Source organism: Zea mays, chromosome 5 (genome assembly GCF_902167145.1).
Source record: "Zea mays cultivar B73 chromosome 5, Zm-B73-REFERENCE-NAM-5.0, whole genome shotgun sequence".
Classification (NCBI taxonomy): Eukaryota; Viridiplantae; Streptophyta; class Magnoliopsida; order Poales; family Poaceae; genus Zea; species Zea mays.
This window is the reverse complement of record NC_050100.1, coordinates 85,276,419-85,300,249: the sequence shown is the minus strand read 5'-3', so window position 1 is coordinate 85,300,249 and position 23,831 is coordinate 85,276,419.

Genomic DNA, 23,831 nt, shown 5'->3' with positions numbered 1-23,831 from the left:
CCTCGACATGGGAGATAAATCCGTAGATCAAAAGGTATAACGGTCGATGATAGGATCTTTACTCCACTTATGTGCATCTCGACCGGATATTATGCTTTCCGTATGCATGTGCGCAAGATTTCAGGCCGATCCTAAGGAAGTTCACCTTAGGGCCGTGAAAAGAATCATGAGATACTTAGTTTACACTCCTAAGTTTGGGCTTTGGTACCCCAAGGGATCCACTTTTGATTTAATAGGGTATTCCGATGCTGATTGGGTAGGGTGTAAAATTGATAGGAAGAGCACATCAGGGACTTGTCAGTTTCTAGGGAGATCTCTGGTGTCATGGGCTTCAAAGAAACAAAACTCTGTAGCTCTTTCCACTGCCGAAGTTGAGTATATTGTCGCAGGCCATTGTTGTGTGCAATTACTTTGGATGAGGCAAACCCTCAGGGATTATGACTACAAATTGAGCAAAGTCCCTCTCCTATGTGATAATGAGAGTGTAATCCGCATGGCGGACAATCCCGTTGAACACAGCCGCACTAAGCACATAGACATTCGGTATCACTTTCTAAGAGATCACCAACAAAGGGGGATATCGAAATAGCTTATGTAAACACCAAGAATCAATTAGCCGATATCTTTACCAAGCCATTAGATGAGAAAACCTTTAGCAAACTTAGGAATGAGCTAAATATACTTGATTCTCGGAATTTTGAATGAAACATTGCACACATAGCTCATTTATATACCTTTGATCATGTCTCTTTCATTTGGTACATATACATATTTCTTATTATTCATGTACCAAGGCTACGACTAATGTGTTTCCAAGTATATTTCTATACTAAGTCGTAGATTGAAAGGGAAATGGAGTATTCGGCGAAAACAAGGCTTCCACTCCACTCTATCGATATCATTTATCCTTCGTCGTTACTCCACACTATCAATTGGTATAATCTCTCACTCTTATTTACTTGTACCAATGGGGAGAAAAGTTCAAAGGGCTCTCAACGTCTCTGTTTTTAGCAATTAATGCCAAAGGGGGAGAAAATATTATGCCCAAAGCAAAAGGATCGCACCACCATAAATTTCAAATTTTTCAAAATAAAGTTTTAAATTGATATTTTACATTGGTATCTAGTTTACAATTTCTTGAATTGATATTTTATTTGGTATCTCAAAACCCTCTTGAAAGCTAAGAGGAGAATTTCATTCAGGGGGAGTTTTGTTTAGTCAAAGGAATAGCATTTGAAACAGGGGGAGAAATTTCAATCTTGAAAATGCTTCTTGCAATCCTATTCATATACCTTTGACTATTTGCAAAAAGATTTTCCAAAAAGGATTTGCAAAAACAAAACAAGTGGTGCAAATGTGGTCCAAAATGTTAAATAAAAGAAAGCAATCCATTCATATCTAGTGAGATTATTAATTGGTTTAATTCCAAGTAACCTATGCACTTACCTTTTGCAAACTAGTTCATTTCTGCACTTTATATATTTGCTTTGGTTTGTGTTGGCATCAATCACCAAAAAGGGGGAGATTGAAAGGGAAATAGGGTTAACCTTTTCCCATAATTAATTTTGGTGGTTGAATGCCCAACACAAATAAATGGACTAACTAGTTTGCTCTAGAATACATGTTCTACACGTGCAAAAAGGTTCTAAATAAACCAATAAATATTCAAGTTAGTGATCCAATTCGAAGGAGCAAAAGAAACCAAGTGTGCTCTGGTGTGGCGTACCGGATTGTCCGGTGCACCACCAGACAGTGTCCGGTGCACCAAGCCCGTACAGCGTTGAACCAACCACTCTCGGGTTTTAGCAGACGCACTCCGCTATAATTCACCGGACTGTCCGGTGCAGCACCGGACTGTCCGGTGTGACAGCGGAGCAACGGCTAACTCACACAACGGTCGACTGCAAAAGTCGCTGACAAAGCAACAGTGCGCGCAGAGTCAGAGGCGCACCGAACAGTGTCCGGTGTGGCACCAGACTGTCCGGTGCCACAAGAAGACAACGGCACCAACGGTCGACTGCTCCCAAACCCTAACGGTTGGGTGACGTGACAACGTACCGGACAATGAACAGGACCTGTCCGGTGGCGCACCGGACTGTCCGGTGCGCCCATCGCCAGCAGCCTTCCCCAACGGTTACTTGGTGGTTGAGGGCTATAAATACCCCCAACCACCACAACTCCAAGCATCCAAGTTTTCTGAAGTTCTCATTCAATATAAGAGCTAGTGCATTCACTCCTAGACACAATTCAAAAGATCAAAGCCCCTCCAAATCCCTAATTCATTCCAACCACCTAGTGACTTGAGAGAGTGTGTGTTGGTGTTCATTTGCGCTCTTGTTGCTTGGATCGCTTTCTTCCTTCCTCATTCTTATTCCAAAGTGACTTGTAATCAAAGCAAGAGACACCTAAGTGTGTGGTGGTCCTTGCGGGGTCTAAGTGACCCGTTTGATTAAGGAGAAAGCTCACTCGGTCTAAGTGACCGTTTGATAGAGGGAAAGGGTTGAAAGAGACCCAATATTTGTGACCACCTCAACGGGGATTAGGTTCTTTGGAATCGAACCTCGGTAAAATAAATCATCGTGTTCATTCGCCTATTTCCATTTGATTTGTTTTCCCTCTCTCTCCCGGACTTGATATTTGTTCTAACGCTGACCCCGGCTTGTAGTGTGTGTTTAAAGTTGTAAAATTCAGATTACGCTTATTCACCCCCTGTAGGCGACTATCACATAGCCCCAAGGCAGCTAGGAGCCGTTGGAACTCCATTTGGTAGGCAATTCTTGCCTTCTGTTCGTCGGTGCACCGGACTGTCCGGTGGCACACCGGACAGTGAACAGTGCGCGCACAGTACACGACAGAGAATCCGGTGAATTCTAACCGACGTAGCCAGGGGAAAACCCGAGAGCGCCGAGTTCGCAGACCGTGCACCGGACTGTCCGGTTTACACCAGACTGTCCGATGAGTGGCACCAGACCGACCGATGCTGCGCAGACAACACCTTTTTCTTCAATTCTTCCTTTAACTCTTTGGCTTTTACTTAGCTGATTCCTGGCACTTAGACAAGAGTGTTTAGCATATAAAACTATTGACAAAACGTTTAGTTCTTACCTTTATTCTTTATTGGCATCTCTTTAATACTTGGCACACATCACTTCAATACAATGTGTGTTGGGCATCTAATGTAACACCCCTGGTGTTACGAGAACTAAAATTTTGACATTTCATCATATGCACTTGCATTTACTTTCTTGATACACCTAGAATGCATTCACTAGGGTAACAAATTTGCAAAAGGGTGAGGTTGTGTTGTTTCCAAGAGAGCAAGAGAAGTTCAGAGACCTTGTTTGAAATCTAGTACAAGCAAACAAATTTTAAACCAATGGAAATTTGAATATGAGCTCTATACACCAAAGTTGGGTTTGAGCTTAAAGTTAACCTTGTTTTTAGTAGGATGCAATAAATTGATGAAATGCTTGAAGCAGATCAAGTCCAATTTCAACTCTAAACTAGCCCAAAAGTGGATTTTAAGATCTAGATATATTATGCTAAAAGTCCATATATCAAAGTTGTGGATCTTGGAAAAGTGAACAATTTTCATATTTGGAGCTCTCCAAGTAATGTGGGAGAATTTGAAGTAATTTGCAAAAAAATTCAGATTTGGGTCACTTGGAATCAGCCCAAAACAGTTTGGTTTATTTGTTTTTGAATCCCTGTAACTTTTAATCCATGAGTATTTTGGAAACAGTTGTTATAACAAACCTGTAGAGTAACTATAGGAGAACAATGGTTATGAAATGTAGCAGCCCTAAAACCATATGCAACTAGGAGAAAAAGGTGTTCAAAGTGGGACTGTCAGACTTCTGGATTTTCAGACTTTGAATAGTTGCCTAAGTCTGAAATCAGTATTTTTAGTGAAGTTTTGGTGTTGTGTACTGCCTGTTCGAAGCAGTTTTGGACCATAGTTTATGTGGAGGAAGTGAAGACCATATAGTGGTGAATAACATTCTTTAAAGGTGATGGACATGATCCTATACGAAAATTGGAGTAACAACTGCTCAAATTTGGACTGTCAGGTGGTTGAAACTGAATTGTATTCAGTTCACTGTAAACTGAAATTCAGCACAAGGGTGTCTAGTTTGGAGCTCTATGGTAATTAGTGCAAGGAGAATTGGGTTTGCAGTTCCATAGAAAAATGGAAGAACATACCAAGAAGAACAAGTATCATACACAGAGTTGGTCTTGCTAGTGTGTAGAATTTAGAAAGAAGAGTGTTGCAAAACTCCCTGTCAGAATGGTAGGGTGCTCTTTCAGTTAAGGTGAAAATGGGGTTTCAATAGTTTTTCTCTACTTTGGTGCTTCATAAATATGGTTATGAATGTTTTCAGCCTAGGGGTGCTATACCAAGTTGGTAGGGCTATAGTTAGAGAGTATCTTTGATTAATGGAGGTGGGTCTGTTGTTAAGGGTAATTGTGAGATCCAAGGGCTTAAATAGTGAGGAGTGGAATGGAGCAGCAGTGCTGTTTCAATTAACTTCAGAGTTTGGTTTTAGAAACTGAACAAGATCCTCTCTCTGTTGTACTCCAGCCATGTGCTCGAGTTGGGATACATCCCTGAATATCTAGGGCTCGCCATACTGTAAATATCCAGGGTTTGGACAGTTGTGGGGGCTGTGAGTAGTAGAGTCCTTATCCATTTTGTTCACTGTCTCTAGTACGGGACAGGGGGAGATATTTGTGTATGCTGAAGAGCTGGCCTGGTGTTGGGTGTTTGTTTGACACGTATGTAAGCTTGTGCAGTGCTGGCGCCCAGGGAGTACTCCACTATGTTGTGAACAAGTTCAGGGTACTTGCCCACATATTGAGTGCCTTAGGGCTTGGCTTTAGTGGAACTTTCTCCCTGTCCCGAGCTCTGGTCAAGGTTCACAGTGAGTGTGCTGTAGTTTTTGTGCCCACTCTGGTGCTAACCCTCTCCCCAACCTCATCTGTTGGTCTGCCCTGAACCCTTGCACGCCAGCACCCTGTCTGGTGACCACAATAGCAGTTCTCACCCTCGTCATGGCCCAGATTCCTCGGAGGTTGTGTCGGTCGTGTGGTGCTCGTTCCCTACTCCTCGAAGGTTAGTGAAGGATTGGTATTGCTGCTATATAATTTTTTTTGGATAAAACGTCTCAAAACTTCCACTGACAAGTATATAGTTTCAGTCAGCTGAAACAGAATTTTATGTGTTCTCAACCCATTTTTGGAGCACTATAACTCTTGATCCATGAATCTTTGACCTAAGGCTGTTGCAGCAAACTTGTACAGATATGTTTGGTAAACAAATTTTATTAGTCAAGGTTGGACTATTATTGTTTGGAATTATGAAGAGTAATGAAGTTAAAGGTGGGGTTCAGTTTGGTGTAGAGTTCAGTTTCAGAATCTAAAACGTAATTCAGTTTGCTGAATTTTTAGAAACCGTGAATTCCTCTCAGTTTTGGACCCTTCTAAGTCTCAATTCTTGAAGTTTTGGTGGATGATCATTGCAGTAAACTTGAAGATCTAATATTAGGGAGCAATTTCTTTTAAGAAGGATCTCCCTATCCTTGCTTTGAATTGAGAGAAAAGGTTATTCCAAGTTGCTCTGTTAGGTAGAGGGTGCTGAATTGTGTAGCTTGTTGGAGTTCCAACTTTGGAGCTCTCTAACCTGAAGTCTGTTGAGTTTTAGCTAGTATCCTTTAAATTAAAGTTGGAGAGTGATCATAGAAGAGCAACTCCTAGTAAGTAAGTGTATCAAGCCAGCATAGGGAAATGAGAGAAAATCTGATTGGAACTTCTAGGACTGTAATTTGATGCGGTTTTTAGTCAAGAAATTCGGGTGGCCAGCGCCATCGTTCTGTGTTTGTGTAGAGTATTGAAGTTCAGTAAGTAGCTCCCTGGCAGTTATGGCTTGTGGTGATAGCTTATAATTGTAATTTTGTAATGCTTCGTAATACCTTCCTTGCTAGTAGCACATACACAGGCATTCATAATCATGGCATTTCATATAGAGTACCCAGAAGAAGTGATTTGTGAAGAAGGAGCATGTTCCAGTTCTACTGATCCAGTGGTGGATTCCATCTAACTGCTTATCGTAATAGAAGATCTCAGATTTCCTCCTGTAATAAGGCAAGCCCCGGTGCATTTGCCCCTTCCTTGTGTTTTAAATGCTTTATCACCTGATATGATGCATTAGATGATAGGAGTTGTGTGATAAACAATTGATGCATTACCATTCCTTGAAAATTCCTAAATCCCTGTTTTATAAAAAGAATTATTAATGCTTAGTCCTGCTTAGAAACTCAAAAATCATTTGTTTTTCAAAAGAATGATGTGTAACATTGGTTATGGGCTTTTGATTCAAAAGTGAAAGCAAACTTATGATGATGAGTCCATCAGGGCTCCGGATGGGTTCATCATCCGAAAAGAGTACCCCTGCCGGGTACCAAAAATTGGGAAATGGTTTGAATAAATCGAACCAGACGCTGAGCTGACATGGTCGCCCGTCTGTGTTGATTAAGGACCGTACCGTTGACTAGCCTGTTGTGGTTGAGACTTTACAACTAGCCACATACCCTGGTATGGGACAGGGTAATCTTGAACCCAGCTATTCCATATGTGAAGAGACAATCGCGCACTGGGAGTGGAGAGATGGCGAGAGTAGCATGTATCCTCCTGGCATAGTTGCACGCCTGGTAGGATAATGTGCTCTCGGGTGACATGGACCTGTTCATGTAGTGGAGGACTCCGTGGGAACGGTTGACATATGCAAGGGTTAAGTGCTATATATGTCGTGTGGTTAGAGATCCCCAGCTGGGTATAATCGTTTCGAATCGTCGTTGCTCCTCGGTTATGGAGACTCATCCCGGTGACCATCATCGTAAATAGCAAGTGAAATATGAGTATGAATAAAATGCGGCTAGTATAGGCCAAGTGCTTGAACTAGATTAGGCAAATCTAGATGTAGGTAAATACCTAACTTGTGAAATAAAACTTGGCTTAGGGATCAACTGGTAGTAAGCTTTTCTGCCAAAAAAGGGTCTTCGATAATTGATAAGCTTTACCTTGAGTCCCAAATCCAGCATACCCTTGAGAGTCTTTTCTTTAGTCGGGTAAGTCTTGCTGAGTAATTGCATACTCAAGGTTTTATTCCCTATGTTGTTGCAGGAGGGATTCTTGCTATCTTTAGCTCCTAATAGTTGCTTCGTGGGGAGGCCTTGAAGATTTTAATGCTTAGTTTATTTCTTATGGAAAGGCCTCACCTTTCCCAATCTTGTATTAATTCATGCACTTGAGTACTATCAAGACCTGTAATAATTACAACTCTTTCTATGATGTAAAACTTGAGATCTGGAATTGTAAAAGTATGTTTTGTAAAGTCTTCCGCTCTATCACCAAAGTGTGTGTATCAAATGTGATTACTGTAATGTACATGTTATGTGGGAGATCCTTGGGATGATGAGTTCGAGTTGACGAACTTGATAGCCTTGTTAAGTTACCTGGTACATGTGCATAGCCATCTGAGGCCGTTAATGGCAAGGATTGGTGCATGTGGGCCTGATAACTTGGGAGGGCTGACACAGCGTGGTATCGGAGCGATCCCCCATTAGCATGGATATTAAAGTAATCCTTTGATAAACTTCAAAATTATTTTGAGTCTAAAATGATTTTTATAAACTTAAGAATCTATAATCAAGGCCTGATAGTAGAAGTGCAAATAGTATGTGGTTAAAACTAAGGAGCTAGCAGAACTGAAGACTCAGTTGCAAGACTTGCTCAATAAAGGTTTCATTCGCCCGAGTTCATCACCTTGGGGTTGTCCTACTATCTTTGTGAAAAAGAAGGATCAAACGCTCCGGTTATGTGTGGACTATCGGCCACTCAATGAGGTGACCATCAAAAATAAATATCCTCTTTCGCGCATTGATTTGTTGTTCGATCAACTTTCTGGAGCTAAAGTGTTTTCCAAGATTGACCTTAGATCAGGTTATCACCAGATAAGGATTCATCCGGAAGATGTTCCCAAGACTGCCTTTACTACCCGATATGGTCTTTATGAGTATTTGGTTATGTCTTTTGGCTTAACAAATGCTCCAGCTCATTTCATGTACTTAATGAATTTGGTATTCATGCCAGAGCTGGATAAATTTGTGGTTGTGTTTATTGATGACATTTTGATATATTCCAAGACCAAAAAAGAACATGTAGGGCACTTGTGGGTGGTGCTGACAAGGTTAAGAGAACACCAATTATATGCTAAGTTCAGCAAATGTGAATTTTGGTTGGATACAATTCTGTTCTTGGGTCATATCTTGTCTGCTGAGGGTGTTGCGGTCGACCCAAGCAAAGTTAAGGATATTCTAGACTGGAAGCCGCCTACCATAGTGCATCAGGTCCGGAGTTTCCTTGGAATGGCGGGATATTATCGTCGTTTTATTCAAGACTTCTCGAAGGTATCTAAGCCTATTACAGAGTTGCTTAAGAATAATGTGAAGTTCAATTGGTCTCCGAAATGCAACGAGGCTTTGAGAAGTTAAAGAAGTTGTTGACAACTGCACCCATGTTGGCTCAACCTGACATTGAGAAATCATTCGATGTTTATTGTGATGCTTCAGGCATGGGCATTGGATGCGTGTTAATGCAGGAAGGCCGAGTGATTGCATATGCTTCACGACAACTTCGACGCCATGAGGAGCATTACCCAACTCATGATCTGGAGTTAGCTGCTGTTGTCCATGCGCTCAAGATTTGGCGCCATTATTTGCTGGGTAATACATGCCATATTTATACCGACCACAAAAGTTTGAAATATATTTTCACTCAATCTAAACTGAACATGAGGCAACGAAGGTGGTTAGAATTGATCAAGGACTACGATCTTGAGGTTCATTATCATCCTGGCAAGGCTAATGTCATGGCAGATGCTTTGAGCCGTAAGTCCCAATGTAGCTGTCTTTCGGCCAAGCCTTTAACTGTGACCTTGTGCTAGGAAATGGAGAAGTTAAACATGGAAATAGTACCACAAGCATCAATAGCCAATCTCTAGTTAGGGTTAGTTTTGATTGATCAAATTATCGAAGCCCAAAAGATTAATGTCGGGATAGCTCATATGAAGGAAAGGATGATGATTGATCCAACCACACAATTCTGGGTAGATGATAAGGGAGTTTTTTTGGTTCAAAGATCGTTTAGTAGTTCCAAAGGTTCCTGAGTTACGGCAGCAAATACTTGATGAGGCTCACCTATCCCGGTACTCTATCCATCCTGGGAGTAATAAAATGTATCAAGACTTAAAGCAACGGTTTTGGTGGACTAAAATGAAGATAGAGATTGCTCGATATGTTGCTAGATGTGATATTTGTCAACGAGTAAAGGCCGTACATTTGAAGTCTGCCGGACCATTACAACCCTTGTCTATCCCATGTTGGAAGTGGGAAAGTATCAGTATGGATTTCATTGTGGGGTTACCCAAAACCTCTAAAGGATATGATTCCATATGGGTAATTGTTGATCGACTCACCAAGTTGGCACACTTCTTGCCTGTGAAGACTACTTACTCAGTCAAGACTTATGCAAAATTATATATTGCTCGTATCTTAAGTCTTCATGGAGTCCCTAAGATCATTGTATCTGAGAAAGGCTCACAATTTGTATCTAGATTTTGGAAAGAGTTACACAACTCGTTAGGAACCAAACTAATTCATAGTTCTGCTTATCATCCTCAAAGAGTGGATAGACTGAGAGAGTGAATCAGATTCTAGAAGATATGTTGAGAGCATGTGTTCTTGCTTTCTCAGCAAAGTGGGATGAATGTTTACCATTGGCAGAGTTTTCATATAACAATGGTTATCAGGAAAGCATAAGAATGGCACCTTTTGAAGCCCTTTATGGTCGAAGGTGTAGGACACCATTAAATTGGTTAGAGTCGGGGGAGAGATGTTTCTTTGGACCTGATCTTGTAAAAGAAGTGGAGGAAAAGGTTCAAGTGATCCAACGAAATCTGCAGGTAGCACAATCTCGTCAAAAGAGTTATGCCGATTGTTGGGAACCTGTTCTTAAATGCTATGAATCAAGAACAAGGCAACATAAAATGTTAAATATTAACGCCCTTCGTCCTTCGAAACATTATTTCTCTTAGGATATAATGATCTTCAGACGAAGGTCATAAAGTACATACCTTCGAACATCGAAGGTATGATGGTAATAAAAGGAAGCATGTAAAATACAAAAGATAACATAAACAATTATATAGCATTATCAATTCATCTCCATTATATTATCATGAGAAAATGAAAACATTATTGAATTACATCTGGTACCTTCGACTTGATAGACAACAAAGATACAAGTGTGATGCAAAAGCAAATGCCAAGTCAGCGTGAACAGTACGGGAGCACTGTTCATCTATTTATAGGCACGGGACGCAGCCCATGTAAAATTACACCCATGCCCTTTACTTTTACTGATGACTCTATGGAGATCCATCGAGGTCTAAATAGCCTTTTTCCCTTTTAAGTCGGGTTCCTTTTCTGCTGTCATGCCGAAGCTCCCTTGCGCGTAGCTTCGGCGCTGCATCAACCTTCGTATTGTTTGTGCCTCTCCCACTATGGTACTGATTCAAATCCGAAGGTACCTGTTTATGTATTACAACTTTGGAAACATTGTTAAATCATGTTTTTGAGGACCTTCGGAAGACGAAGGCCCCCAACAGTAGCCCCTCGCAAGGTTAATTTGTTAGAATAACAAATTCAGATTACGATATGGACGAAGGCCCTAAGCCGAAGGTCCGAAAAAACACCTTCTCTTTGCTAGAATAGCAACAGTCAATGACAGACGGGGCCCTCCAACTTGGAGCGCGCTGGGCGTATAAATAAGAACTCACCCCGAGCACATTTGTTACGCCTGCTTTGCTTTGCTTAATTTCTTAGCTCTTGCTTACCAACAGTTGCTTAGTTTCTTAGATTTTCTAAGCTTCGGATTTAAGGACACATTTTCGTGATTTCCGAAGATAAGATGTCTCAAGATAAAAAAGTTGTTGCTGAGATGAAGCTGAGCGAAGAGGAGAAGCTCCTTGAGGAAAAGACTGTTGGATTCATTGAGTCAATTGCAAAAACAAATACAGAGAAGATTACGAAAGAAATTCTAGAAGGCTTATCTAAAGATACTGATGACAGCGACAACTATGATGCAGAAAGTGGAGGCGAAGATTCTGAAGATCGGCCCTGGCGACCAAGTCATGCAGTCTTTGGGAAATCAACTATCGAACAGAGCCATCTTGATAGTATGAGAGGAAGGTATTTTCGAGATATGTCTATTGTGAGGGCTGACACGGACAGAGCTGTTCCTGTTCCTGAAGAAGACGAAGTTGTAATCTACCGGAGTTTCTTCAAAGCTGGACTTCGGTTCCCATTAAGCAGATTTGTGGTTGAAGTTTTAAAGATATATCAGATTTTCCTTCACCAGATCACTCCCGAAGCAATTATCAGAATGGGGATCTTCGTTTGGGCTGTGAGAAGTCAAGGCCTGGAGCCAAGTGCAAAATGTTTTTGCAGCATGCATGAACTTTGCTATGAGACGAAGCCCTAGGGTAAAGAACAGTATCATAACAATTTTGGTTGCTATAGCTTTGTTGCTCGCTCTGGCTCAAGCTACCCAGTGCCAACTTTTCGGAAAAGGTGGCCCGGGGCCTGGATGGAAGAGTGGTTTTATGTGAAAAATGATTTAAAGGCACGAGAAGACATTAAAGAGATCATCATGCGCCCCATCTGGTCGCGCTTCGGCCTCCAAAAGCCAAAGGTAGAGATTGATGAGGCAGCCAAAGCATGTCAAAGGGCCTTCAACACAGTTTGCGCTTTTATTGGGATAAGGGACTTAGTCCAAGAGCATGTGGCCTATAGGATATGGCCACTGATAGACAGATGGGAAATACCAAAGGAAACCATCATTAACCCTAGCGAAGGTGGTTTGGTTCGATTGAAATATACCTTCAGGTTTGGAGACCAATTTATCGAACCAGATGATGACTGGCTGAAGTGTGTTGAAAATACTAGTGATGAACTACTTGGAGCATACTCCAAGTCTGAAGATAACGCACTATCAGCGGCCTTCGGGAGCCGAAAAAATAAAAGGCTAAATAGAGTTTTTGATGCTATTGGATTTGTGTACCCTAATTACCGCTACCCACCGCGGGGACAGAAAAGAAAGGGTGCAACTTCTGGGAAGGCTGCTGCTTCGGCTGCTTCAAGCGAGCCCGCACCGAAGAGGAAAAGTTGAAGTTCCTTACTCACCGACCGCGCTACATTGAACCGGCCATAGCGCCCGAATTTGGCGGTGAGACTTCTTCAGCTATTGAAGCCAAAGGACCTGCTCTTATGCATAGGATTGAAGAGCCGGCTGCAATGCCGGAGATTGACAAAATTGAAAAATCGAGAATCGAAGGGGCAAAAACATTAGAAGTCCTAAGCCATTCGGCAGGAGTGGAGGTGCCGAAGACACAAAAAGGTCTAGCAGCGACCCCCAAGAGAAAAATGATGGCTAGTGTACTAGATGTGCTGGAGATAATAAAAGCTTCCAGCTCTACTCCAGGGAAAACTGCCAAGGCTTCGAAAGCGCAGATTGAAACCGAGACAAAGCTGACTGAAGCCGAAGCTACAATGAGCCAGGCCGACACCGAAGCTGGGCCTTCAGAGCCCGCCAAGGAGAAATCCTTGGAAACTGGAGAAAAGGCAGCGGAAGAAGAAGCTATAGAACAGATTCTGTCTGAAAAAGCTGCCACTCCTACTCCCGAAGCGCCTTCCGAAGTTCTTGATTATATTATACGACACGCTTCGGGAAAAAGATTATCTGAAGAAGAGATTTTTGAAGCTAAACACTATGTCCGAGAACTGAAGTACCCGAAAGGGGCCCTAGTGTTCAATGGCACAGATGAAGATGACTTCTTGTATTGCCTCCCAGACAACAAAGAATTATCTGTCTGCCGGGAGATGGCCAGAAGTATGGGGTTCCCGAAGCTTGAAGCTGGCCTCTGCGCCATGACGAAGGACGATCTTGCGGATAGCCTTGCATATAACAGTCTGAAGGTACAAAAATTGTATATTTGGAAGCTTATGAATTTTGAATTATTCTTTTATTCTTATATTAACTCGTTCATTCTTTTCATATAGGGTTTAATACTTAGCAATGCCTTAAGGGCGCAAAAGAATGCCGAAGACGAGAGTTGCACTATCGCTCTCAACAACCTTCGAACAAAGGTTATTAAGCTGAGGAACGAAGCTTTGGAAAAAGACAAAATTCTACTTACATTGGTGGACAAAGTAAAGGGGGATGAAGCTAACTACAAGACCCAATCTGAAATCCAACGGAATGAGATTGAAAACCTCCAAAAACAACTGGCCGAAGCCAAATTGAAATGCGCTATTGCCGAAGCTGACTGAGATGCCAGTGATTACTGGAAAAATTATTGGGAGAAAACAGTTGCAGAGCTTCGCTCATCGAAAGAAAGATGTTTTGAAAAATCTGTGGAATGTGTAAAAAAGATAAAGACTAGCTTCGCCAACGTGGGCGCGTACTCGAGTGAAGACAACTTCATAAGAGGCGATCCTGAGGGGCCAATTGAGTGAATCAGCAGCGAAGCCGAAGCTTTTGAGGAAATTTTGAGTGACCGTGGGGACGTCTGTGCCTTCTCTGGTGTGAGGGGAATTGCAGCTATTTTGGAGAAGTCAGGTTGTGAGCATGTTAAAACCTTAGCTCCACATCAGAGCTGATGAAGCTGTGTTTCTTCAAAACTTATTTTGTGCCTTAGCACAATTTCACTTTTTCGAAGCATTCTCCGAAGGTCAACATTGTATCCCCTTCTTGTGCCATTGATGCAATATGATGTATGATGTTATGTTATGTGAAATGATGTGATGATGTTATGTTATGCAAAATGATATTTATGCCGAAGACACACACTCACACCCCCATAGTGGAATACACAATCTCTTTGCCGCTTATTTTTCGTTGTATCAGCGCTGACTTTTCGCTGTAAGTTCTGCATTCCCTTAGGAATGTCTTTTGAACTTCTTAGCCTTCTATTTCGGCGGTATTCGCGTTGACTTTTCGCGCTTCGCCTTATATTTCGGCGGTATTTGGCTCTGCATTCCCTTTGGAATGACTTTTGAGCAGAAATCTTACACTGCGCTCCCTTAGGAACGACTTTTTGTATCTTCGGCAAACTTACGCTGCGTTTCGTAGAACGAATTTTTGTAGCTTCGGAGATACTTGTAATGTGATTTTTAGCCGCGCATTCCCTTAGGAACGACTTTTTGTGCTTCAACGACTTTTTTGGACTTCGTGAGTCTGTGGAGAAGATATATTTCACTTATGGCAAAAACGAAGCTATTACAAGAAATTGAAAATGACAAGAAAACTAGGTTTTCAATAATTGTTCCTTAGTAAAAAAAAGGAAATGACAATGAATGTAAAAACTATTTCAGGGGTAGGATATCTCTCAATAAATATGCTTCGATTCTCGCACAATACTGTTGACTGTGCGAGCTTCGGACTCCTCCCTGAAATCTCGCTGCTGATGGGTCTGTTGGCTCCCTTCTGGCTCCTGGCTTCGTGAATATACAGGTTGTAGCGGTGGCGGAGGTGGAGGCTGTGGCCAAGATGCCTGTGGCTGACTAGCCGAAGCAACAGACGCTGCAGGATGGTTACCCACATACTCTGGTATGTAGGGTGAGTGATACGAAGCAGTATGCATGACCTGCTTCGGCTGATTTTGCTGAGCTACGGCTTCTGCTATTTCCTTTTGTTTCTGAATGGTGACATGACACATCCTTGTAGTATGGCGCTTGTCCTCACCACAGAATAAGCAATAAATTTTTCTAGGCTGATCCCCAAACCTTCCTCCGAAGCCCCTGGCGCCCCTGCCTCTTGGAGCTGGCGACCGGAAAGAGCTTTGTTGCTGCCCCGAAGCTTGCGAGAAATACTGTGGCCTCTGTTGTTGATTTCCTCTGTCGTCACTCTGGGTGGAGTGAATTGACCTGACATGCCTTGGGTGGATTCTTCCTCCGAAGCCCCTGGTCATCTCAGAGAATCTGTAGGCTTCCTCCCTTCTTTGGCGAAAGTCATTGTCAGCCCGGATGTATTCATCCATCTTTTGAAGCAGCTTCTCCAAAGTCTGTGGAGGCTTTCTAGCAAAATACTGGGCAGTGGGTCCTGGACGAAGCCCCTTAATCATGGCCTCAATGACAATTTCATTAGGCACTGTAGGCGCTTGTGCTCTCAGGCGCAAGAACCTTCAGACGTATGCTTGGAGATACTCCTCATGGTCTTGCGTGCATTGAAACAAAGCCTGAGCTGTGACTGGCTTCGTCTGAAAGCCCTGGAAACTTGTTACCAGCATATCCTTGAGCTTCTGCCATCAAGTAATAGTTCCTGGCCGAAGAGAACAATACCACGTTTGGGCCACATTCTTAACTGCCATGACGAAGGACTTGGCCATGACAGCTGCATTGCCTCCGTATGAAGATATAGTTGCTTCATAACTCATCAAAAACTGCTTAGGATCTGAATGTCCATCATACATGGGGAGCTGAGGTGGCTTGTATGATGGAGGCCATGGGATAGCCTGCAGTTCTGCTGCCAAGGGAGAAGCATCGTCAAAAGTAAAGGTATCATGATTAAAATCATCATACCATCCATCCTCGTTGAAGAAGCTCCCTATGTTAGGGCCTTCGCTCTTGTTCGTCTTGGGCAAGATGACATACTTCTTCAGTGGCTTCGTCAATCTGCCTTTGAAGATCGGCTAGTCGAGCCATCTTCTCCTTCTTCCTTTGTACTTGTTGATGAAGCATCTCCATGTTTTTGATTTCTTGGTCCAACTCCTCCTCCTGAAGTGTTGGACTAGTGGCCTTCCTCTTCTAGCTTCGGGCCTCTCCAAGAGAAAGGGTCTCCTGGTTTGGGTCCAGTGGCTGCAGAGCTGCAGCCCCTGTTGCTGAAGCTTTCTTCGGTGGCATGACGAAGGTCAGTGTTTGCCGAAGGTGGTCGAAAAGGATTCACCGGAGGTGGGCGCCAATGTTGGGAACTTGTTCTTAAATGCTATGAATCAAGAACAAGGCAACATAAAATGTTAAATATTAACGCCCTTCGTGTCGGTGTTTTGGGTCCGACCGCACACCCGGGGTTGCCCCTCAAGGTGTTTTTAGGAGTAGGACGATGTTGCCGATTGTAGCTCGATGGTTCGTGCTGGGCGCACGAGAAACTGTGAGCAATGATGTACAGGTTCGGGCCGCTTAGAGATGCGTAACACCCTATGTCCTGGCAGGAATGCTTTATGTGGTGGATTACAAGGGAACTCTCTAGTATAGGGAACGTAGAGAGTTGAGGTGGGTGGCTGAGTAGTGAGATCGATCCTTCTGAAGGGGTGCCCCCTAGGCCTTATATATTCGACCGTGAGGCAATACATGCGGATATGATAACAATGCGCACCTAAGAAATAGTGAACTGATTGAGTCTATCTTCCTATAGTTCTGCCGACTCATCCTCGCTTGGTTCCGTTGTATGGGGCTCCAGCGCGGGAAAGTCGGGTCTCTGTTGTGGTTACTTGCTCGACGTTGTTGGGCCGTCTGGGCTCGCACCGATCCGGCCTTGTGTCGATCTGCTTCACTGGTCATTCTTCCCCAGGCCCACGAAGGGATGACCTTACAATTTATTGGGCCCTCGGGCCTTTCGTGAGGTCTTTTATCCTTGCAGTGGACCCGGGGGATATCTGTCCCCCACAAGCCCCCGATCTTTGGGTTGATTTTGAAATAATCGGCCCAAAGATCCTAGGTCCAGCTTGCGGTCTTTGTTTATGACAGGAAATGCTTTCCAGGTATTCTGGTAAAAACGATTTCTTACTGTCTCCTTCTGCTTTTATCACTCGAAAACTGGTGTTCTGTCTCAAACTTGCGCTTTGGAGGTCAGCATTTCGTACTGTAGGACCTTGAACTTCATTGGTGCACCAGAGGTGCACCCAATGGGTGTAGCCCCCGAGCTTCGAGTGGATTCTTGAAAATAATCCACTCAAAGGTCTTCACTTTGAGTATTATCAGAAATCATTTTTATTTTCCGCTTGCACTTTGTTGGAGGTCAGCCTTGCTTTTGATCTTGCCATATGCTTTAGAAGTTAGCATTATCTTGACTTGAAATAACGATTCATTGGGTGCACCGAAGGTGCACCCAATGGGTGTAGCCCCCGAGCTTCGAGTGGATTTTTGAAAATAATCCACTCGAAGGTCTTCATTTCGTGCCCTTTTGCTGAGAATCATCCTCTCTTTTTCCTAATGCCTTAGAGGTCAGCATTATGTCATTGATATTATGCTTTAGAGGTCAGTATGTATTTTGTCTTTGAGGCCGAGTTCATGATCTGCCCATATCTTGCTAGGTGGTGCAATTTATTTGATCTGCGACTGATTGGACGTTCGATGGACGTCCCCTAGCTAGTCTTCATGTCGCTTCTGTCGGTCAGACTTGTACTTCACCGGCTATATTTGGCTTTCCTTTGATCATTACTGATATCTCATTTTTGTCTTGAGGTATTCATTGCATGCCCTGCACGGATGTGACAGTTTTGAAAAATATACTGATAATTCCTGGGTGTCCCCCCCAATGGGTGTGGGCAAGGGACGGCTTGGTACGCTGAGTGTTTTAGCAGACTGCTTCTGAGTAGTAATTTGATGTGACCGCGGGTGTAATCATATCGCCCGCACAGTTTACTGGAGTCCCAATGGGTGTTGCGTTGCGTGAAGCGGCGTCAGCCGCCTGACGTATCTTCAGACGGCTTGAAGTGCATATTGAATTTTTGCGACTGTTCAGTGACCGTGGTAGGAGTGAGCGGTTGCCTTCTTCTTTTATAAATAGTGCCTTTGCCTCTCCGGTTTTTTCACATCTCTTGCTACTTGTTTACTCTCCTCTTCTTCTCCCCTCTGCCACCATGGGTAAAAGTAAGAAGGGTAGCGGTTCTTCTCCCCGCTCTGGCGACAAACGCAAACGTGAGCCGACTCCTCCTTCGGAGGACTTCGGTGACTCGGAGTACTTGGAGGAGGAGTTCTCCTCCGAGTCCGAGGGATCCCCGGCTCCCGTCTCTCCCCCGGCGTCGTCTGATGATTCAGACGACTCCCAGGGGATTGCCGCGGAGGTCTGGACCTACATCCGGGCCGTCGAGTGCTCCGGGCTCGAAGGCTCGGATGAGTCGGAGTACTCCTCGGATGAGGAGGACTCCTCGGACTCGTCCGATGAGGACGGCGGCGGCGACAGTGGTGATGGCGGCGACGACGGGGGCGACGGTGACGGCGGCGGCGACAGTGGCAAGGGCAGCGACGGCGGCAGCAAGGGCGACCATGGCGGCGGCAGCAAGACCAGTGGCATCTAGCCACTGGTTTTTTAGATGTTAGTATAGATTAGAAGTAGTATAATGAAATAATGTAGTAGTAGTTAGTAGTATAGAGTAGTGTAGTGTAATGTAGTAGTAGGGAGGTCATCAACTCATAATGAGTTGGTTTGTAAGTTCGGTAGCTTCCCTTTATAATGAAAAGTGATTTCGCTCCACTTCTGCATGTGTCATGCTGCTTTCTCATTGTACGCTAGTCAATGCGCGAGGAGTATCTGTGATCATCAAATCGCCTTTCTGACTGCCTTATTTGTAATGATGGAGCTTCGGTGGTCGTGGCCGAGTCATCCGAAATTCCCTCGTTGCTTTAGGAATGACAGCCGAGTTACGGTGGGTCGTGTCGGTGTTTTAGATGTAATCAACCGAGTGATTTATGGCAACATCGGTGTTTTTAGAGGCAACAGCCGAGTGACTGACGGTGGCGTCGGCGTTTTAGAGGTAACAGCCGAGTGATTAATGGCAACATCGGCGTTTTAGAAGTAACAGCCGAGTGACTGACGGTGACGTCGGCGTTTTAGAGGTAACAGCCGAGTTAGAACGGGCCACGTCGGCCGTTTTGGAAATAACGGCCGAGCGATGACATGGCACGACAACGTTTTTAGAAATAACCGCTGGGTGATGACTGGACGCTTTTTGGAAACGGTATCTGGCCGGGAAAACCCCATATGTACTGCATCGTTGCGCGCTTCCGCTTTCCGTGCCCTAATTCTTGCTTTTTCTGCATCCAAGCTTTCCTTGCGCTCGTGCGATACTGCCTCCGTCCTGCTCACCGGCGAGATTGAGATGGCGCCCAAGCGGAAAGCATCAGGTCATCCGCTGCTGTCATTCCTCCCATCGATCCCAACAGCCAGTTGCCTTTCACAGGTAATCATATGTCAGTTGTTTCTGAGTCTGATCTTCTCCACCTCACGTCCATCGGGGTTCTTCCCCCGAAGGAGCTCTGTTCTTGGTGGGTTTGCCATGGGGTCACTGTTCCAATAGAGGACACCCACGAATCCGTCGTATATGTTCCTTTTCTTCTCCGCGGTCTTGCCCTTCCTGTTTCTCCTTTTTTCTGCGGCCTCCTTGATTTCTATCACTTGAATCTGACCCATCTGAACCCTAATTCTATTCTGCAAATCTCCATCTTTGTTCATTTATGTGAGGCCTTTCTTGGCATCCTGCCACACTTTGGGCTGTGGAAATATTTGTATCACTGTCGACCTGGGATGGACGGAGGACAGCATCAGCTGGTGGGGGGCGTGAGCTTAGAAATGCGCCGCGGAAGAAAAACTGATTATCTCGATATCCCCCTCAAAGATAGCATTAAAGGATGGCGCTTGGAGTGGTTTATTGTTGAGAATCACGGAAATTCTCTCCCCCCGCGGTCAGGGAGACAGCCGGACGTTCGCACTCTGAGCTGGACTGAATCCCCCACAGACCAGGATGTGGCTGAGGCAGGAGTTCTGCTAACTGAAGTTGGATTGTTGAAGGAGAGGGGTCTGACTGCAGAAGCTGTGGTTGCTGACTTTGTCTTCAAGAACATTCAGCCATTGAAGGACAAGGCATACCCGACCTACCTGTACCGAGGTCTAGCTGACTCCACCCGGGTCACCAATAGAAAAATTCCTGCTGTGGACTTGGTGAGCTGACTTGAAATGATACTTAGGGGCAAGGTGTCAAATGTTGGTGCCCCTGTTGCCTACTCGGCTTGGAACTTGCCTCCTTCCAAGGCCTTTACCCATTTCGTGTCAAGTCCTCCTGCTGGCGATGGCGGTTTGGGCCTTAGAGTGCGACCCTCTGCCGAAGAAGTTAGTGAGTTGGTTGCTTCGCTTGAAGAAATTCTTGATGATGAACGACAGGTTCATTTTGAGGTGCCTTTGGATCCCAGTGATGCAGAGATAAGTGCCATGCTTGATATGTTAGCCGAAGATTCTTCTGATGCCGCTCCTGCTGGGACATCGGTGGTGGCGCCTCTCCCGGAAGCTGGTAAAAACTTGGATATTCAGAGGCCTGTCAGTGTTCGCCCGAAGCGCCCTTGCCGAGTCAATCAACTTGATTCTCCTGTTGATGAGCAGAAAAAGAAAAAGAGACGTCTTCGGCGAGTATCTAGCTTGGATCGGGATGCTGGTCCTTCGGTTCCTGCTGTTGAGGAAGTGCCCGTGCCTGAGTTTACCGACGCTGACCCCAATGGGTGTGATCCATCCGTCACTGATCCCAATGGGTGTGCTCCATCTGTCGCTGATCCCCATGGGTGTGCTGTCTGTGTTGCTAATGAAAACGAGGAGGAGGAAGAAGATGAGATCCCTCTGACTCGGAAGAACAGTCGACGATACGTAGCCAGTGTGGAAAGTAGTGGAGTTCCTTCTCTTGCTCTGTCTGCCCTCATTGGTCTACAAGAATTGTCTCTAGCAAACTTTGATCAGACTCTTGAAGATATGGTTCCAGAGGATCTGTTATCAGAGCCAGCGGATGGTGACGCGATGGATGTTTGTGCTGATGTGTTCGACGCCGGGTTGGGGTCATCCCGGGCAGCATCCCGCGCCTCATCGATCTTGGAGCGCGGTCTTGAGGGTCAGGAAACTGACTTGGACTGTCCTGCTCCCATGGAAGTGACTGAGGGACCTTCAGCCTTAGAGGCGGCTGCTGCAGAGAACTTGGCCCTCAAGGATGGTGTTGACACTTACCCAGCCCCCGAGGGTGTTGCCGAGGATGATTCAGCTCGGGTGGGAAGCGTAAGCCGCGACCCAGCCCCCGAGGGTATTGCCGGAGACGATCCGGCTCAAATGAGTAGCGCAAACTATGACCCAGCCCCCGAGGGTGTTCGAGCGGGGTCTCCCTCTTGTACTTCCATGGATGTTCACGCAGGATCTCCTCCACACTCTGGTTGCATGGTGGTAGCCCAAGATTTTGGTCAAGGAGTCGCTTTAGAGGCTAGCGTTCCTGACGACAAAGTTTTGGGCTCTGCTGATGACACTGAATTGGTTCCTGCTGGTTCATTGCAAGTTGCTCCGGATGGTGATCCTACGCCAGGCCATCAATTGATTTCTCACGATTTGGGAGTCCCCTCATTCTTCTCCAACCTCCAGGTACTATGGTCTATTCTAGTCTGACTTTTACACCAGATGAACTACTGTCATTACACTCATCTGCTCTCAATATCAGGCATTGGTGGACGGGATGGCTAGTCAGCTGAAGTTGCAAGGTGCTTCTGTTCCAGAAAGAGCTTCGTCTCTGGCACATTGGAATCCGGTGCTGCTTCAACAGTGTGTTTCTGACTTAGAGGCGGCGAATGCTGGTTAGTGCTTTTCTGCTTCCTTTCGTCTATCTTATTAAACTGCTTCTTAATCTAAACTTTTTGCTTGACCGTTTCTCGCTAGATATGGCTCGACAGTTTTCTGTTCTTGAAGAGAAACATTCTCAAAATCAGGCTGAATTGGTCCGGCGGTGCTCTGATTTTGAAGAAAAGTATTCCCAAAGTCAGACTGAGCTGGCCCAAGTTTCTGCTGCTCTGAACGATGCCAACGTGTTGAACTCTACTCTCCGCGCTCAGCTTGATTCTGAAAAGGTGACCTGAAAACCCGAGCTTTGTTTTGCCATGTTCTTATTGCTTGCTTGACGTTTGAAGAAGTTAATTCTTGTTTGCAGGAAGAAAAACGTGCCCTTGTTGCTTCTCGTGACAATCTTGACAAGCTATATCGTGACTCCAGCAACTCGTTGACCATCCTGGAGAGGAGTCATCGCTTCACCATGGAGGAGTTAGACAATCATCGATGTAAGCTACATGAGTCTTCGGATGACGTGATTCGTCTCAGGCAGTCGATATCGGCTAAGGATGCTGTCATCAAGGAACTGCGTGCTTCCAAGAAGTTCCTCACCCAGGAGCTAGAAACCGCTCAGTTGGCTGTCAAGGTTGCTGAAGAGACTTCTGTTACTCTGAGGGCCCAGCGCGACAGAGCCATGGATAAAGCCATTCGCGCAGGGCGGATCTTGATGAGGAGACCCGGTGTGATTGTTCCCGACGATATAAGGGCTGATGTGAACGCTGCTCCTGATTCCTCAAGTCGCCCTTCTTCGTCGGTTGCTCTTGACATTTGAATGCTACTGTTGTTCTCCTATCGTTTTAGAATTCAGCAGTATCTAAATTTGCAGAAGTAAAATGTTGTATGATGATTTTGAAACTTCTTCACGGGACATAGAGGTCGCCCCTATATGAGTAATCGTAAGCATGTGGAACCGTCTTAAGTCGTTGCTGACTTAAACCGATTGCTTTTGTTAATAGGGCATAGTAGTAATCCCGAGTTAAGTAAGCGCGAGCATGTTGCACCGTCTTAAGTCGTTGCCGACTTAAGCCGATTGCTCCGTTAGCAGGGCATAGTGGTCACCCCGAGTTAAGTAAGCGTGAGCATGTTGCACCGTCTTAAGTCGTTGCCGACTTAAGCCGATTGCTCCGTTAGCAGGGCATAGTGGTCACCCCGAGTTAAGTAAGCGTGAGCATGTTGCACCATCTTAAGTTGTTGCCGACTTAAGTCGATTGCTCCGTTAGCAGGGCATAGTGGTCACCCCGAGTTAAGTAAGCGCGAGCATGTTGCACCGTCTTAAGTCGTTGTCGACTTAAGCCGATTGCTCCGTTAGCAGGGCATAGTGGTCACCCCGAGTTAAGTAAGTGTGAGCATGTTGCACCGTCTTAAGTCATTGCCGACTTAAGGCGATTGCTCCGTTAGCAGGGCATAGTGGTCACCCCGAGTTAAGTAAGAATGCAGGTCGACCATGAACAATATGGGTATTCTTGAGGCCTCTTTATTGATGATATATTTCCAGTTTACAGAGTACATTGTCGTCCTGATAGCTTTTGAAATACAGCTAGGGGTAAAATTTCCTGAGGTGTTCTATGTTCCATGAGTTTCCAATTTCCGTGCCATCTATCTGAGTGAGATGATATGATCCCGGCCGAGTGACTTTTGCTACTATGAATGGTCCTTCCCATAGAGGTGACAACTTATGTCGTCCCTCCCCCGTTAGAATTCGGCGGAGGACGAGATCTCCCACTGCAAAGGATCGACGTCGCATGGCCTTATCGTGGTAACGCCTCAAAGTTTGCTCGTACCGCGCTGATTGAATTACTGTGTTTAGCCGTTCTTCTTCGAGTATATCAATATCCTCCAGCCTAGTAGCCTCGGCTTCTGCTATGCTTTCAAAGACCAACCTTGGCGCCCCAAACTTGAGGTCAGCAGGTAGTACTGCCTCTGACCCGTAGACCATGAAGAAAGGAGTATTTCCATGCAGAGCTCGACTAGGTTGAGTTCTTAGGCTCTAAACGACGTAGGGCAACTCCCTTATCCACTTTCCTGCAAACTTTTCATTTTTATCGAAGACTTTTTTCCTGAGTGCCTCCAATATCATCCCGTTAGCCCGTTCAACC